The sequence below is a fragment of the Mandrillus leucophaeus genome, unplaced genomic scaffold (assembly GCF_000951045.1).
Source record: "Mandrillus leucophaeus isolate KB7577 unplaced genomic scaffold, Mleu.le_1.0 Scaffold433, whole genome shotgun sequence".
Lineage (NCBI taxonomy): Eukaryota > Metazoa > Chordata > Mammalia > Primates > Cercopithecidae > Mandrillus > Mandrillus leucophaeus.
In genome coordinates this window covers 2,415,338-2,425,769 of record NW_012104621.1, presented here as the reverse complement: position 1 = coordinate 2,425,769, position 10,432 = coordinate 2,415,338, and the positions used below count along the sequence as shown (strand labels likewise).

Genomic DNA, 10,432 nt, shown 5'->3' with positions numbered 1-10,432 from the left:
TAGAAAAACCTTAGTATAATTCATTATCTCAATATAGCAAAGCAAAAATGCCATATAATTATTTTGATAGATAACAAAAAAAATCTGAGAAAATTTAACATTTCATTATCATCATCATTGATGATGCATTTTCTTAAAGTGACAAATGTACTCTATGTAAAATCAAATCCAGCAAGAAGCTTACTGGCGAAATACCAGCAGCAGTCCTGTTTGCATCAGTAACCAGAAGAATGTCCCCTGTCATCAGTGTTATTAACACCGTCCTGCAAATGCTAATTCAGACAACCAAATATAAAAATGAAATTAGGGGTGATTTAGTTGGGATCATGTTCAGCTTCATGTAATCATGGCTTAAACAAAATAGAAGTATCTTCCACTCTCGCCTAAGTTAGAGGGAACTTTTGTAGTTCAAGGACACCAAAGACCCAGGCCTTTGTGGTTCTCTCTTCAGTCATCTCAGAGGTGGCTCTTGTCCTTAGGATCCAAGGTGGCAGTTAGAGCTGGTCTAAGGATGGTGTAGCTGTCATAAACATTTGGTGTCTCAGGCCTCATGAATATGTAGTGTTTCCTTGGTCCTTCCATCCCGTCTCATCTCTGTTCAGCCCATGTAGGCTCGGCCAACTTTATCTATCACATGTCACACAGCTACTGGCTTCTAATTGTTTGCTAAGACAGAATTTAAAACTCTTAAAGAATGCAGCAATGCACATTACACAAAAGAAGCATATTACATTAACAAAGCTAAGCTAGAATAATAAACACATGGCAACGACTAGAGAATTTTAATATGAGTGATAATATGAACTTATCCTAACAAAATTAAATTATATCATAAAGGGGCAAGAAATTTAACAGTATGTTAGCAGCTGAAGAAAAGACAGACCAATGCAGGAAAGAAAGTACAGTAGTAGTCCCAGCCATATGTCAAAAGTAGGATATAGTAATGCTGTTGTTTCCAGGTCAATGAGGAAAAAATGTGTGGCAGTGCAACTTGATAACCATATGAGAAAAAATAAAAGTAGATACCTACCTCACACCACTGACACATTCCAGAAGAATTAAAGTTGAAAACATAAAAAGGAAACCATGAAAGTATGGTTTAAATACACGCACAGGAAGATATGTACATGTATTTAAATAACATTGGACAGGGAAAAGACTTTTAAACCTGCCAGCAAAGATGGAACAAAAAATGAAAACATCAAAGGTTTTATTCTTAATTTTAAAAGTCTGCATCATTCTTAAAAGGCCAAAATTGAACTGGACTAATGAAGAAGAGAGGACCTGGAACAGACCTAGCTAGACTAGCCCAGCCCTCTATCCATTCTACTAAGTAGAGGTTGGTACGTCACACCAAGCTCTCATGTATGCTACTGGAAGGTTGATAGGCATATGTAATTTTTTTTCTTGTTTCCATGGCTTTAGGGGTAAATATGCTCTAGAAAAGAATGATCAATCTTGTTGCTTCTGCTTGTAAGTCAGTGGAATGAAGAGCTATGTCCAAGGACACTCCAAACAGTCCTTGAAAGAGACTGCTGCTGTATCCATCTATCATGCATAGACCCAGCCATAAGCACAAGATCTGTAGTCAGCTGGTTCTTTGGGCTTAAACCATAGGCTGATTTCTTTTTTGTTGTTGTTTTTTGTTTGTTTCTTTGTTTATTTGGGTTTTTTTTATATGTATACTTTAAGCTCTGGGATACATGTGCAGAACGTGCATGTTTGTTATGTAGGTGCCATGCTACCTGCCATGGTGGTTTGCTGCACCCATCAATCCGTCATCTACATTAGGTATTTCTCCTAATGCTATCCTTTCCCCAGCACCCCAGTCCCTGACAGCCCCCAGTGTGTAATGTTCCCCTCCCTGTGTCCAAGTGTTCTCACTGCTCAATTCCCACTTATGAGTGAGAACATGTGGTGTTTGGTTTTCTGTTTCTGTGTTAGTTTGCTGAGAATGATGGTTTCCAGCTTCATCCATGTCCCTGCGAAGGACATGAACTCATTCTTTTTTATGGCTGCATAGTATTCCATGGTGTATTTGTGCCACATTTTCTTTATCCAGTCTATCATTGATGGGCATTTGTGTTGGTTCCAAGTCTTTGCTATTGTGAACAGTGCCATAATAAACATATGTGTGCATGTGTCTTTATAGTAACACGATTTATAATCCTTTGGGTATATATCCAGTAATGAGATTGCTGGGTCAAATGGTATTTCTCATTCTAGATCCTTGAGGAATCACCACACTGTCTTCCACAATGGTTGAACTAATTTACACTCCCAACAACAGTGTAAAAGCATTCCTAATTCTCCACATCCACTCCAGCATCTGTTGTTTCAACCATAGGCTGATTTCTTTGTTTTTTTTGAGACTGAGTTTCACTCTGTCACCCAGGTTGAAGTGCAGTGACACAATCTCAGTTCACTGCAATCTCTGCCTCCTGGGTTCCTGCCATTCTCCTGCCTCAGCCTTCTGAGTACTTGGGACTACAGGCGACTGCCACCACGTCCAGCTAATTTTTTGTATTTTTAGTAGAGACGGGATTTCACCGTGTTAGCCAGGATGGTCTTGATCTCCTGACCTCGTGATCTGCCTGCCTTGGCCTCCCAAAGTGCTAGGATTACAGGTGTGAGCCACAGTGCCTGGCCTGGCTGATTTATTTTTCAGCACTTATTACTGAGCCACTGCCATGAATGTTGCATCACCCCACCTGAATACAGAAGTTCCCACAAATGGTGCGTGGCTTAGAATCCACTGGATTGGTCTCCCCAGGTGTCACTCGGCCTGTCTTCACCATATTCAGCCCTTCCCAGACCATGGCCAAGACAGGCCCTGATTTCCTGTACTTCGCCAGCCTGGGGAAGAATGAGCGGTCTTTCCAGTGAATGTAGTGCTGCTTCGGGTGTTCTCAGAGGCCCAGAGGAACTTCATGGCCATGAGGTGGAATCTCTTCTGCTCAAAGCGCTCGATGATCTTGCCAGCCAGGCCACGCTGCAGACTGTCTGGCTTGATGGTGATGAAGGTGCACTCAGGTTGGCCATGGTCCGGGAAGCTGGTTGGGCCAGGTGGCAGCTGCACTGTGCTGCGGGAGCCTGTAATTTTTAATTGTTGAGAAAAATATATGGTCGGCACAAATGAACCTTAAAAGTATTAAGGTAAATGAAAGAAGCCAGACCCAGGAGGCTACATGTTGTATGATTCCATTTATATGAAAAGTCCGGAATAAGCAAATCCACAGAGACAAAAGTGAATTAGTGGTTGCCAAGGGCGCGGGGGAGAGGGGAGTGGGAAGTGACTGCTAACATACAAAGGTTCCTTTTTTTTTTTCTTTTTTTTGAGGCGGAGTCTTGATCTGTCACCCAGGCTGCAGTGCAGTGGCACAATCTCAGCTCACTGTAACCTCTGCCTCCCGGGTTCAAGTGGTTCTCCTGCCTCAGCCTCCTGAGCAGCTGGGACTACAGGTACGTGCCACTACAACCAGCTATTTTTTTTTTCTTTTTTTAGTAGAGACGGGGTTTCACCATATTGGCCAGGCTGGTCTCAAACTCCTGACCTCGTGATCCACCTGCCTTGGCCTCCCAAAGTGCTGGGATTATAGGCGTGAGCCACCGCACCTGGCCTCAAGATATCTTTGGAGTGATGAGACTATTCAGGAATTAGACAGCAGAGATGATTGCAGAACTTCGGGAATATACTAAAAACCATTGAATTAGATACTCGAAAAGGGCAAATTGTACGGTGTGTGAATTATCTGTCAATTTTTTTCAAAAAAGTATGTGCTGCAAGTCACTTCTGAGACTGGGCTTCAGTTCTTCTCAACTGACCCTGCTGTTGTCTCTATAAAATAGTGAGTCAAAAGAACACCCTTCAGGTTCTTAAAGCACAGTATTGAGCAAGACCCAGGCAAGGAATCTTTAAGTCCTGATGGCCAGGGTGGATGGGCCAGGAACGTGCTTTCCCCCAATAGGATGCAGGTCCCAGACAGCAGACAGGGCCTCTCCCATTTGAATAAACCGCCCTGTACACCCACCACCCTCATTAGGTCTAGCCATGCATCCTCCAAACAACTCAAAAATGTCTGCTTTTAGTTTGCAATTTTCAGCAAATATGTACTGAATCCCCAGAGGGTGGATTTGATCGTCTGTGGTTTCAGAGCATTTCTGAGCTTTTGGTTCCTAAACCATGAGCTTGACCTCACGAGGACTGGGATCCTCTCCCAGAACTCCCTCCCCATCACTTTCCAGCAATTTGTTTCAGCTGGTCTTTCGTTTATCTGGTTCCATGGAAGTGACAGACAGGGCATATCACAGCCGGAAGGAACTTACAGACTAATCAGTCCAACCTCCCCAACTCCAGCCTCCTATGATCCCCATTTAATGGATGAGGTTCAGAGAGGGGAAAGAGCCTTCCTACATCACCCAACAAATAAGTGAGGAAACTAAAATTAAATTTCTGTGTCCCAGTCCCCAAAGCACATGTGGTTTTTACATTCAATTATTTCTGTTGCAATATTGGCCTTAATACTGGCTTCCATTTCCAATTAAATAATCTCTACACTGTGAACACCAAATGGACTGACACAAGACCAGCACCAAGGCAAGGGTCTTAACCCTTTCGGGATGCTCCTGACAATATTACAGTTGGAAAGCCATGCTCAGGACAGACCCCTTGGGCAGGCACTTTCTCCAACTTACCTATGATTAAGTAAACTTAGCCTTGTTCACAGCAGCAGATAGAATTGGTAGAAGGAACCCAACTATTTGCAGAGCAAATTCTGTGTTCTCATAGAATATTATGCTGGAAAGGAAGCATCTCTCCTCACTATCAGTGCAGCAATTTATTCTATGATGCCAGATGTGCTTTGATTCATTCATTCATTCATTTATTCATTCATTCATTTAATCAACCAACACTTCCTAAACATCTACAATGTACCTGACCCTGTGCTGGACACTGGGACATGGAAATGAGTGAAGCACAAAATTTGCCTTCAAAGAGCTTCCAGTCTACTGGGAGATGTTCCTCTAATGACCAGCCCTGGCTGAGGGGAAGATGAGAGGCAGAGAGTTTATACAGAGCATGATGGAGACACAGGAGAGTCCATGATTCTGGTTTGGGAGTCAGGGAAGGCTTCACAGTGTTGATGACACATCGTAAGCTAGATCTTGAATGTTTTCAGTGGCTGAGGAAAAGGGAAAGCTTTTTAGAGATAAGGAACAACAGCACAAAGCATGAAAGTGCATGGCACATTTGGAAAGGAAAGGAGACCAGAGTTTCTGGAACAAGGTGCCTGGAGCTGTGCTACCTTGGTCCGTTCCCATTTGCGTCTCCAATAAAATATGGGGTTTTTGGAGATGAGGCCAGGGACTGCGCATTATCCCCTTCTGAATTTACAGCATCTGGCAAAGTGCCCAGCACCTAGTCAAAGCTCAGCAAGTTTTCTCTAAGTGAATGAATTTTCTTTCTCTAAGAGTTAACATGTACTAAGCACTGAGTACAGCTGGCCCTCCATATTGCAGGTTCTGCATCTGTGAATTCAACCGACTGTGGATTGAAAATATTCAGCGGAAAAAAAAGGATGGTGTCTTCTTTACTGAACATGTACAGACTCTTTTTCTTGTCATTATTTCCTAAACAATACAGTATAACAACTATTTACATAGCATTCATGTTGTGTTTGCTATTATAAGCAATCTAGAGATGATTTAAAGCATCTGGGGGATGTGCACAGGTTCTATGCAAACACTACACCATTTTATATCAGGGACTTAAGCATCCTCAAATGTTGGTATTCCTGGAGGGGTCCTGGAACCAATGCCCCATGGATACTGAGGGACGAAGGTATACAGCGGACATTGTACAGAGCGCTTCACACATATCAAATAATGTAAAGCTCACATACATCTTATGAATTTGGTATTATTAGTAATATTAATATTATCCCCCTTTAACAGATGAGGTGGCAAAGACACAGAGGTATAAAATAATTTGTCCAAGATCGCACAACTAGGAAGAAGCCAATCTGGTCTTTCAGGCCAGATCTCTGCCGGGCTGCGAAGGTACTCCCCTCTGTGTACTGAATTTCTACCTTCCTACTATTCTGTAAGCTCCCTGGGGGCAGGGACAACGTCTGTTTCTAGTCCCTGGAGTTTGCTCTCATAAACACTTCCCTGTCGCTGTAGTAGAGATGAACAATGGGAGAGGGGCAGCAGGGGGCCAGATGGTGAAGGGTCTTGACCACCAGCCTCAGGATTCTGAACTCGGTCTTAGAGATGACAGAACTTTTAGCATAAGCCAACAAATCTCTCAGGAGGTATGTGCCCAGCGTCTTTTCAATCTTAGCATGGAAATGAGCCTCTCAGTGGACTTTGAAACTAGGACAGACTTGCTGGGAAGGGGAAAGTTGTAACCCAAAGTTACAACCCAAAGTTGTCCCTGTGCTCTGCATCAAGGTGGACACAGCCAGATATCAGGGAAGTGGTGAGCAGGGCAAAAGCCCCAATGGGTTAAGGCTTTCTCTGTGTGATAGTCTCAGACATCCGGCTCTTTTCTATGCTCTAAATTTGGAACAACTAGATAGCCACTTCCTCCTAATCAAGATAAGCCCAGGGACGAGGATCCAGGCAATTGTGCTAGGTCATTTAATTGCCTTCCTCTTGGAAACCTTGAGCCAGTCATAGGGAAATTCTCTGACCACGGCAAAGAATAAAGGTCAATGCCTTGTCGCATCCTGATGCCTTTTACAGACCCCAGAGCCACAGGAGAAATCAATTCCAGTCAAAGGAGTTGTAAAACTTTTTTTTTTTTAAAGGGGAGCCAGTATTTTAAGATTTTCCAAGTCATGGAAAAATACACACTAAGAACATGAAAACAACACAAAGTGTCTCATGAAATCTAATCCTCATTGTTGTCCAAACAAGGCCAGGCCAATTTAATAAGGAGGTATGTTCTTTAACCCACCATAAAATGATCTGTTATGAAGTATTAGTGGGAAAAATACTATTACAAGTTATTCCCATTTTTCCTGGCTGCTCACAATTTTGCTATTAACTATGTTTTCCTTTTCAAAGCTTTTTTTTTTCTGACTACAAAAGCAACACATATTCATTGTGGGCATTTTGGCAAATAAAGAGAACAAGAAATAAGTAAAAGTCACTGCAACCCACTATCAACAAGTGTGGTTTGGTTTTGGTTTTTTTTTTCCAAAAATTAAGATTATACTGCACATAGAATTTTAAATTGTTTTCACTTAGTATTTATCAATAGCATAATCCTATATGCCCAATATTCTTTGAATATGTCATTTTTATCAATTATATCAGATTTCTCAGTGTGGATGTCCCATAATTAAGCTAGTCACCATCCTGTGGACACTTAGGTTGATTCCAGTTTTATGAGTTTATAAATGAATGTGAGGAATGTCCTTACATAAATATCTTTGTCCTAATTTTTAAGAGTTTCCTTAGGAAGTGGAATTACTAAACAATGGGATATGAAAATGTAAGCTTCACGATGTATTGTCAAATTGCCTTACATTTGTTCAACAAAGTGCCAGGGGTGGTTCTGGGCACTGGAGATCCAGGGGTGAATACAGAGACAAACTCTCTGCCCCAAAGGGCCTTATTCAAGTGGTGGTACTAACTTATTTTCCTACCAGCTGTGTATCAGAATGCCTGGCTCCTGATCTCCTCATCAGCATCACGACCTTTTAACAACAATAAACCTTGGACTGGGAGCAGTGACTCACTCCAACAACTCAGGAGGTTGAGGCAGGAGCATCACTTGAAGCCACGTGATATGGTGTGGCTCTGTGTCCCCCACCAAATCTCATCTCGACTTGTAATCCTCAGGTGTCAGAGGAGGGACCTGGTGGGAAATGATTGGATCATGGGGGCAGTTTCCCCCATGATGTTCTCATGAGAGTGAGTGAGTTCTCATGAGAGTGAGTGAGTTCTTATGAGAAATGATGGTTTTAAAGTGTGTCACCTCCCCCCTTGCTCTCTTTCTCTCTCCTGCCACTATGTAAAATATATCTTGCTTCCCCTTCACCTTCGCCATGATTGTAAGTTTCCTGAGGCCTCCCCAGCCATGCAGAACTGTGAGTCAATTAAAACTCTTCTCTTTGTAAATTACTCACCCTCAGGTAGTTCTTTATAGCAGTGTGAAACAGACTAATATACCAGGAGTCTAAGACTAGCCCGGGAAACATAGCTAGACCCTGCCTCTAAAAATAAATAAATAAATAAATAATTAGCTGGGCATGGTTGTGTACACCTGTAGTCCCAGCTACTGGAAAATAAAGAGAAAGAGAAATAAGTAAAAGGTACTGCAAACATCATGTCAGATATTGGTTATGAGATGCTTCTGGAGCTCCAGGGAACGTGACCTCCCTGGTAAGGTGGCTTCCAGAGGAGGCAGCTGTGAGCACCAGCAACCAACACTGCCACAGCTGGTGATAGAGAAGCCTGGCAGAGGGGACCCTGGCAGGGCATGTGCATCTTACCACATGTCAGAGGGACTGGAAGGCCAGAGGGATAGGAGGAGCATGGCGTGGGGTGAGGAGGGCAGTTTTGCAGTTAGCAGAGGTGTATGCAGCTTACGTGTGGAAAATGCATGGGGGAGAGGGTAGAGATAAACCACAGGAGTCCAGGAAAGATCAAGTAAGTTTAGAGTATGGCAAACACATGCTCCTTACTTTGGCAAGTCACTGTTACCATTCTTAGCAGGTCAGAAACTCTGAGAAATTCTACGACATGGAAACTCGTCTAACCTTGTTCAAATCCACATTTCCTGGGAAATAACAGAGGAAGAGAAGAACAGAAAGGGCATCATGGCAGTCTAAAGGATTAACTCCAGGTAAGAGTAAAAGGCTTGGACTCTGCCAGTCCAGACTTGCAGAGAAGGGGGAGTATTGAAAACATATTCAGGAATTAAAAACAACAGGGCTTAATTGAAGACTGGATATGAAACTGGAGCAAGGGAATGTCAAGGACGACTCTGGAGTTTCTAATTTGAGCCTCTGCATAGTGATGCATTATTCTTGGAGAAGGATTGAGTCTGAGGTCAAATGGGAGGTAGAGGGGAGAAAACTCCAGCAAAGTATGGAACAGTGGAAAGAGGCCTGGGCTAAAGACTTGGATTCTCAATCCAGTGCTACCAACAAGTGATTGTATAAGCCTGAGCAGGTCCCTTCCACCCACTGAAACTTGGCTTCCTCACCTGAAAAATGAGGATGATAAGTCATATTCCAACGAGCACACACTGTTGTCATTTTGATCAAATAAAATAATAGAAATGAAAGTGTATCCTAAAGCGTAGAATGCAACCAAAATACAAGAGGATTATTATGATTATTGCTAGCAGTCCTCTGAGGACACTTAATTTATGACTCTCCAAGGAATCAAGTCAGAGCATAACATGAGGTCAACACACCTAGGGACATAAATCTCAGAAGTGGCTGTGTTATAAAACTAATTGCTGTTTCGTGGATTCACTTATAATGATCCCGGCAACATTTTTCCAGGCAGAACAATTTTTTTTTCTCTGTCATTAAGTCTCTCCCACTTCCCACCCATAATCAATCAGGGCTTTCAACCAGGGTCACCCCTACCCTATCAAAACCTGCTCTCAAGGAAGTATCCATTGATTGGCACTAAAGAAGAAGTGCCAATAAAGCTTGAAATGCTTCCTTCCCAGGGTTGCTTGTCGCTCTTCAACCAAGGATCAAATCCTCTGCCAAAGGAGACAATGTCTCATGGGGTATTGGGGACACGAGGATCACATTCAAAGTGGTACTGAAAGGAGGGTGTCTCATGGGGGGTTGGGAGCACGAGGATCTCACCCAAAGAGGTGCTGAAAGGAGGGTATCTCATGGGCGGTTGGGGGCACAACGACACATTCAAAGAGGTATTGAAAGGAGGGTGCCTCATGGGGTGTTGGGGGCATGGGGAGCACACTCAAAGAGGTACTGAGAGTAAAACAAGCCAGTCACACAAGAACAAACGTCATATGATTCCACTTACAGGAGGTCTCTAGAGAAGTCAAATTCATAGAGTCAGAAATTGGAATGGTGATTTCCAGGGCCTTGTGGGAAGAAGGAATGGGGAGCTGTTTTTTCATGGGTATAGAGTTTCAGTTTTGGAAGATAAAAAGGTTTCTGGAAAATTCTGGATGGTGGTAATGGTTGCACGATAAACAACATGTGTGTACTTAACACACTGAAGTATACACTTAAAGTAATTAAGATGGTAAATTTTATACATATTTTAGTAGAATTAATCATGATCATGATCATGATCATGATGATAAATGGTATTGAAGAAGTTCAGATTCGGGATGCTTGTTTTGGTGCTCTGGAAATCACCCCAGAGAGGGAGCCTGCTACACACACACATGTGCTCACTTGTACACACACACGTGCACGTGCACACA

At 42.8% G+C, this 10,432-nt stretch overlaps 1 pseudogene; it reads right to left on the bottom strand.

Annotated features, from left to right (window-relative positions):
- Positions 1-1,551: 1,551 nt before the first annotated feature.
- Positions 1,552-9,946, bottom strand: LOC105549308 (annotated as a pseudogene).
- Between the last annotated feature and the right edge of the window lie 486 nt (positions 9,947-10,432).